The following is an 8,851-nucleotide window of genomic DNA, read 5'->3' on the forward strand; positions in this document are numbered from 1 at the left end:
CGTTTTGAAAATGGAGAAAATTCAAAATCCAACTTTGTTAGAAAAAGTTTTAAAAACTACAATCATAAAGGTCCCCAAAGAACCTCTAATGGAAAAATCGTTAGAAGTATATGGGTTCCTAAAGAGCTCATTACTACTAAAGATAAGGATATCCTACACAAATGGATACATAATGGGACTAGGATTTTGGAAACTAATGAATATGGACCCAAAAGAATTTGGGTACCAAAAATTAGAAATTAATCTATGTTTGTAGGAAAATGAGCATTGCTACAAGGCACGGGAAACAAATCCAAATTCATGGTACCTTGATAGTGGATGCTCAAGACACATGACCGGAGACAAAAACCGGTTCATTGAGCTTAACGCCAAAAATGGAGGAGAAGTGACTTTTGGTGATGATTCAAAGGGTATATTGAAGGTATTGGTACTATTGGTAATACATCTTCTATACAAATTAAGAATGTTTTATATGTGAATGGATTAAAGCATAATCTATTGAGTATTAGTCAATTTTGTGATAAGGGATTCAATGTCATGTTTGATATTAATGGTTGTAAAGTCATTGATAATGCATCTAATCGGATTATGCTTGTTGGTCATAGAATAGGAAACATATATATGATGCACTTAGATTCTATTGATATGACTAATTTGTGCCTAGTTGCTAAGGATGAACATGATAGTTGGTTATGGCATAGGAGACTAGGACACGCTAGTATGAGTGTTTTGCAACGGCTAATTCAAGGTGATTTAGTTCGAGGGTTGCCTAAGCTTAAATTTGATAATGATAAAATCTGTTATGCTTGTGCTAAAGGAAAACAAAAGCGAGTTTCTTTTAAATCCATTAATGACGTATCAACTAGTAGAGTATTACAATTGATCCATTTAGATCTTTTTGGGCCAACTAGGACTACTAGCTTGGGTGGAAAACAATATGGATTTTTCTTGGTAGATGACTATTCTAGATATACTTGGGTTCTATTCTTAAGTACTAAAGATGAAGCATTAGAAAAATTCATCACATTTTCAAAAGTAATCTAAAACGATAAAGGTTACTCTATAACTAGTGTTAGGAGTGATCATGGCACTGAATTTGAAAATCTTGATTTTACTGAGTTTTGTAATTCTAATGGTATTAGTCATAATTTTTCAGCACCTAGAACCCCTCAACAAAATGGAGTTGTTGAGAGGAAAAATCGAACTTTAGAAGAAATGGTTAGAACCATGCTTTGTGAAAATAATTTGCCAAAATATATTTGGGCGGAAGCCACAAATACCGCTTGTTATATTGTAAATCGAGTAATGATTAGGCCAATTTTAAAGAAAACTCTATATGAAATTTTCAAAAATAAAAAGCAAAACATTAGCTATTTTCATCCTTTTGGATGTAAATGTTTTGTTTTGAACAACGGTAAAGAAAACCTTGGCAAATTTGACGCTTAAAGTGATGAAGGAATTTTTCTGGGTTATTTCTTAAATTCTAAAGCTTATCGAGTATTTAATAAAAGAACTTTAGTTGTAGAAGATTCTATACATGTTGTTTTCGATGATAATCCCCTTCCGATGAAGGATTCTTGTGTGAATGATGATGTAGGTGTTATAAATACAAATGAAGTTAGACATGACGTTGAAGAACCATAATCAAATGAAGAAACAAAAGATGAGGTAACTCATGATCCTCTTGAGAATCCAACCATTGAAGAAAGGGAAGTATTTTATCCAAGAGAGTACAACTATGTCAAGGATGGTGAGATTATAGGTGATCCATCCAAAGGGGTAGCAACTCGATCTTCTCTTAGAAATATTAGTAATTATGTTGCATTTATTTCATGCATAGAGCCTAAGAATATTAAAGAAGCATTAAAAGATGAACATTGGATTACGGCTATGCAAGAAGAATTAAATCAAATTGAGAGAAGTAAAGTATGAACATTAGTTGAAAGGCCTAGTAATAAATCTACTGTAGGTACTAGATGGGTATTTAGGAATAAGCTTGATGAGAGTGGTAATATAGTGAGAAACAAGGCTAGACTTGTTGCTCAAGGGTATACTCAAGAAGAGGGTATAGACTATGATGAAACATATGCTCCCGTAGCTAGGATGGAAGCAATTAGAATGTTATTAGCATTTGCATGTTTTCATGAATTTAAATTATATCAAATGGATGTTAAAAGTGCATTTTTAATGGTTTTATAAAAGAAAAAGTGTATGTGGAACAACCTCCAGGTTTTGAAGATTCAAAATTTCCAGATCATGTTCTTAAATTGACAAAAGCGCTTTATGGTTTAAAACAAGCTCCTAGAGCTTGGTATGAAAGATTGTCAAACTTTTTAATTGAAAAAGGTTTTTCAAAAGGGAAGGTTGACACTACATTGTTTTTAAAGCATAAAGGTAAAGATTTATTAGTAGTTCAAATTTATGTTGATGATATAATATTTGACTCTACTAATGATGTTCTTTGCCAAGAATTTTCTAAGCTAATGCAAAGTGAGTTTGTGATGAGCATGATAGGGGAGCTCTCATTTTTCTTGGGACTCCAAATCAAGCAAAGAAAAGATGGCATCTTCATCAATCAAGCTAAGTACGTCAAAGATGTGCTCAAGAAGTTTGGACTGGAAAATGGCAAACCTCATGACACTCCAATGAGCTCTTCAACAAAGCTTGACTTAGATGAAGAAGGTAAATGTGTAGATGTTAAATTATATAGGTCAATGATTGGATCTCTACTTTATCTAACTGCAAGTAGACCGGACATTATGTTTAGTGTTTGCTTATGTGCTAGATTTCAATCATGCCCTAAGGAATCACATTTACTAGCTGTTAAGAGAATCTTTAGATACCTTAAGGACACTCCTAGGTTAGGACTTTGGTATCCTAGAGACTCTAGCTTTAGCTTGCATGCTTTTTCTGATGCGGATTATGGAGGATGTAAATTAGATAGGAAAAGCACCTTCGGTACTTGCCAATTCCTTGGAAATATGCTGATTTCTTGGTTTTCAAAGAAACAAAATTGAGTTGCATTATCTACCACTGAAGCCGAATACATTTCAGCTGGTAGTTGTTGTGCACAAGTTTTATGGATGAAATAACAACTTTTTGATTATGAAATTAAAGTAGGTATCATTCCTATCAAGTGTGACAATACTAGTGCTATTTGTCTCACTAAAAATCCCATCCAACACTCTAGAACTAAGCACATTGAAATAAGACATCACTTCATTAGAGACCATGTCACTAAGGAAGATGTAGTTCTAGAATTTGTTGATACTTTGCACCAATTAGCGGATATTTTTACAAAACCTTTAGATAAGGAAAGATTTTGGACACTTAGGAGAGAATTAGGTTTAACTGACCTATCTTCACTTAGTGTTTAAAATAATTTTAGCACTTTTAAGAATAAATGAAAAATGCTTATAATTTTTTATTGCATTCTTTGCTATTAGTTAGGGGGAGTTTATGTTATTTGGTGAAAATTAATTTTATATTCAATTGTTGTTTAAAGATTAATTTGATTGATTGAACATGCTTAATTTTCAATATATGAGTTGCCAATACCACTAGAGCTAATTAATTTAGCATTTTGAGTCTTTAAACAGATTTTTGTACATTTATGTGCTTCATGCACCGATGCATTTAACAATGCATCGATGTATCCCTTTGAATGTGCATCGATTCATCATGTTGATGCACCGATGCACGCCTTGAATGTGCATCGATGTACGGGGTCATGCATCGATGCATCCGTCGGGTTTTGGGTTAAAATGCCTTATTTTCTTCATTTTCTCAAAACCTAAAAACCCCTATCTCCAAACTGTTCATCCCTCTTTCTCTAAAATCTCCATTCTTGCTCAAAATCAACGATTTTTCGTCAAAATCTTCAAGATTTTCAACTCTCAAACCTGCTTCAATCATTAAATCTTGCAATACAACTCCTCATCCCTCTCAATCCGAATTTTCAAGGCATTTTTCTAAAAACCTCTTTTTTACAAATTTATGATTTTAGAACTAGTTTTAATTAGTTCTAGAATGTACATTATATCGGGCATTGATTGTTTGTTGGTTTTAAACTAGATTTTACTACCAATTTCGTCAAAAACAAACAATTTTTCAAAAAAAAAATTCGAAACTTAAAAAAAATTAGTAAGATTTTTTATTTAATTGTTTTGTTTTTTTATGAAAACTATATTATGATTATCAAATATTAATCTTAAATAGTTTTTCAAAACATGCCCATTAGGATATGGTTTAGAGAACCTTGAATTATTGAGGACTCATTTGAGTTTTGGGAATTGATTGTGCATACATGTGTTTTAAATTGCAGGTGATATTCCTTATTCCGATTTCATTTAATCATGTCTAATCCTAAACGACCTAGGTCATCTTCGAGTCGATCAAACCAAAACCGTCCTCCCGTTCCTCAACCTCCTAATCCCGTTCCTCCTCCACCTTTATCTCTATTAGGGTCTTGTTTTAACATGCCTAAGCGTCGTAGAGACGAATTGTACTCTAGGCACAGAAACTCTTTCCAAACTTATAGAATCCGTGAAGAGCGTATTCCTTCGCTTCAAGCTATGGTTGACATCGATTTCGAATACCTTCCAATTCTTAAAGCTTGGAAGTTTGATAAATTGTTTAAACTTAAACCCATCATCTATCAACAATTGGTCTGCATTTTCTATTCCAATGCGGTGTGTATTCAAAATGAAACTCAATGTGGAACTATAGCCATTAGATCCTATCTTTTAGGCCAATATATTAATATTGACCCTGAGACTATAACTTTCCGTTTTGGGTTAGATGATAATGAAAGTGAAAATGTGGAATATCTCTATGTTCCAAACTCAAGTATTAGTACTCTACGATCTCATCACAATCATTTTCTCCATGTGATGATCTCTTGGTGGTTTAGACCATCCGGAGGTAGGTACTCCACACTTCGTGCTAGGAATTTATGGTGGATGTATTGTCTTAAAAATAAAATCAAAATCAATCTACCCCACATTATCTTCAGTCAACTAGTTGATGTCATAAACATTGTTCCTTCAAAACATGTTGAAACTTTAGTTTATGGATGTCTTCTTAGTAACCTCTTTATCAAACTTGGTCTAGACGTCTCTCTTGACAATCCTATCCCACTCCAAAATCAAATCAATCTCACATCCTTAAAGAAAGCGGATTCGAAGCAAGACGAGGTTACCGGTCAATGGGTTTTTAGACCCGGAAAGCAAACTCCGGGAGCTAGTTCCTCACGTGCTCCTCCTCCAGCTCCAGCTGATGATGATGATCTTGAATTTCAACAACTTATGCAAGACATCGATGATCACGTACCTGATGACTAGCCTGCACAGGAACCAGCTCCACAAGAAGAACAAATGCCTCCATATTTTCGTTCGTTTTTGGAGACATTTGATTTACGGTATGCATCCATGGATTCGCGCTTCACATTTATTGAGTCCCATCTCTCTACCTTGGGAGCTCGACAACAAGATATGAATGATCGTTGGGATGCACTCTCACTTGAGATGAGAGCTCGTTACCCTCCTCCTCCTCCCGATCCTTCAATGGATGAATAGACTTATCTTTCTTTGATTGCTTTTGGGATGAACTTGAATTGTTAAAACATTTTGAATTATCTTTCTTTGATTGTTGGATAATTATTTGATATTTTATATATTTTTTGGTTTGTTACGACATATGCATCAGTTATTTTTTGGTTGCAATATGACCAATTTACCATTTCACATTTATATTATGAATATTGATTATGAAACTAATGGTTAACTCTCTTTTGATTGTGATCTTAGAATCTTAAGCTATATATATATATATATATATATATATATATATATATATATATATATATATATATATATATATATATATCAATTGGCTATGTTTTTCAAAACCTTGTTCAAAACGATTTTAAGTCTTTTTTATTTAACAAAAAGGGGGAGAAATGTTAAGTGTTAAAATTTTTAAAAAGGGAGAAGTGTTTAAAATTTTTAAAAAGGGAGAAGTGTTATAGTAAGGGGGAGTAATCAAAATTTTTAGAAAATCTTAAAATAACACAAATGTTTTGTTATATCAAAAAATGGGAGATTGTTGAAAACATTTTGTGTTTCGATATAACAAATTAAATTTAAATAAATTTTAAGCTTTTACAAATGATTTTCTAAGTATATTCGATTTAATTAATCGAATATCAAATTATTACTCCAAGTTTTTTTTAAGATCAATTTCAAACCTTACTAAGTGTGTAAAATTGTGTTTTATACTTAAACTATTTTTGAAACATTTTTCACAAAGTATTTTGAACCAATATCAAGCCTAAAATAAATTTTTAGAGTGATGCACCGATGCATCAATCCATGCATCGATGCACCATGAATTAAATTGAACATCGAATGCATTTCATGCATCGATGCACACACCATGCACCGATGCACTGAGGATTTTATGAAAACATCAAATGCATTTGATGCATCGATGCACCATTCATGCATCGATGCACTCTGGCTATTTTGAAACATCGAATGCACTTGATGCATCGATGCACTCTTAGTGCACCGATGCACTAAGGGTCCAACGGTCAAAATATTTGAATTTTACACTGATGCACCGATGCACCATAGGTATGCATCGATGTACTGACGCTCCCAACTGTTTTAATTAATTGTTTTCACACTTAAACGGCTATATTGAATCCACTAATCATCCCCAACGTTCAGAAGTGATTCAAGGTGTATTTAAGCAAGCTTAGAAGCCATTGATCTATAACAAGAAACATCAAGCAACTAGAATCAAGAGAGAATCAAAGAGAAAGCATCAAACCTCAAGTTTGAGCATTTCAAGCCTATTTTTCATTCAATATTCATTTTGCTTTCAAGAACACTTATTGTGCTCAATTGTATTCATTCTTGAGTGTTCTTTTCTTTGTTCTAGAATTGTGCAAACAATCTACCTTGTGAGGATTTCCTTGTAAGTTTGCAAATTTGTATTGTTCTCTTTGGGAGAGAGTGTTCTCAAGAATTTGGGATATAATTCTTGAGAGTTTGTAAGGTTACTCTTTGTCCTCAAAAGAAAGACAAATTAGTGAATTTGTGGAAAATCCTTAGTGTGGATAGCTAAGGTAGTGGATGTAGACTTTGGTTGATAAAGTCGAACCACTCTAAATCGCTGTGCAATTTCTTTCAATTTTCTGCAAAAAGCTTTCACCAAAATTTGTATTGCTAATTCACCCCCCTCTTGGCCGATTTCGTCAATCGATTAACTCAACATTAATGAATTCATGCATTCTACTATAGGAAATAGACTTGTCACAAGTCTTATTTCCATTAATACATAATACACTATCTAATGTGCACTCACCTTGGCCTCACTACGTTCCAATACACTTTATGATTTTCCTCTCTTTCGATCGAATCTTAACTTGCCAATCGACCCGGACTTGTTCGTGCTCGATATCTATATAATCATACATTTATACATATCAGTATCCAATTGATATACACTAATCTATCATTTCTTAGACCAAAAGAAATGTCTATTTCAATTTCCCCTTGAAGTGCATCGATGCATTCTACAGTGCATCGATGCATTACCCATGCATCGATACACAAATTACCTTCGATGTTTTCATTTTTAAAGGGATGCATCGATGCACTCCTTATGCATTGATGCACCAATTGCATTCGATGTTTCTTCTTTAAAGAGTGCATCGATGCACATTCAATGTGCATAGATACACCTTACCCAGAATTTGCATTTTAAGCCCGAAAATCCATTTAATTCAACTCAAATGCTTCATATTTCATCCCCTTTCATATTCCTAACTTACATATACATATTTGTACTCAATAATCACTTCTTTAACCTCCATATCCTATTCTCCATAAGAAATTCAAGAATCATACCCAAATTTTAACATGTTACAAATCCAATTCTAACACTTCATACATGTTAATTAGATTGATGACAAGTCAAATTCACTCTAAAACCTCATTAAAGAACCCTCTTTCAAGATTTCACTTATTCCTCTCTTTTCTTTAATTCTCTCTATTCTCTTCATATTATTGTTTCAAGATAATTTAAGCTCTTCTTATGCTTAATTATCACCTAATAATCAAAAATCAACCTTAAATTTCAGCTAATAATCAACAACAAGAAATCTTACATTTGCTTGAGCTCTCACGTGGAGGAGGAAGAAGAATGGAGAAGAGTTTTCCAGATAACTCTCCCTACAAGCTTATCTCTTAATAAAGAGATAAGATAATTATCTTTAGATAACAAAGACCACTTTGCCCTTAATCTTCTTTAATAATTACTAATAACTTTCGGGAAATATCTCCACATAAATCATTAAACTATTAAACTTTTCTACTTTTATCCCCAAATTCTAAAATTTTACAATTTAGTCACTAACCCGGTATTGAGGATGTTACATGTTCCATCAGCCTCTAGGTGTAAAGTAACACACTTTTAACTTTTCTTTACTACTTGTATATCAGTATGTGTAATTTGATGCCTGTTTGGTTGTATGAACCATTTGTATGTAATTGGGGGTTCAAAGCATAAAAACGATATTTTGTTGTTATTTATGCATAAAGTAATGACCTTTCATGTTTCTTAAGTACTAAATAAGCTTTAAACACCATTTGAGGACCTTGGGACACTTTAGAAATGAATTGGGGAGTTTTAGACAAGTGAAATAAAGTGTTTTTGGCATAGGGTATTGTTACTGTAAGAATAATATTGATATTGCTCATCGTGAAAGGACAAAATTCAAAGGGATTGTGATGAGAGTATCGATACCCCTTTAAGGAGTATCGGTACTATTCAGGTAGTATCG

This window comes from Hibiscus syriacus, unplaced genomic scaffold (genome assembly GCF_006381635.1).
Source record: "Hibiscus syriacus cultivar Baekdansim isolate YM2019G1 unplaced genomic scaffold, ASM638163v2 tig00110332_pilon, whole genome shotgun sequence".
Lineage (NCBI taxonomy): Eukaryota > Viridiplantae > Streptophyta > Magnoliopsida > Malvales > Malvaceae > Hibiscus > Hibiscus syriacus.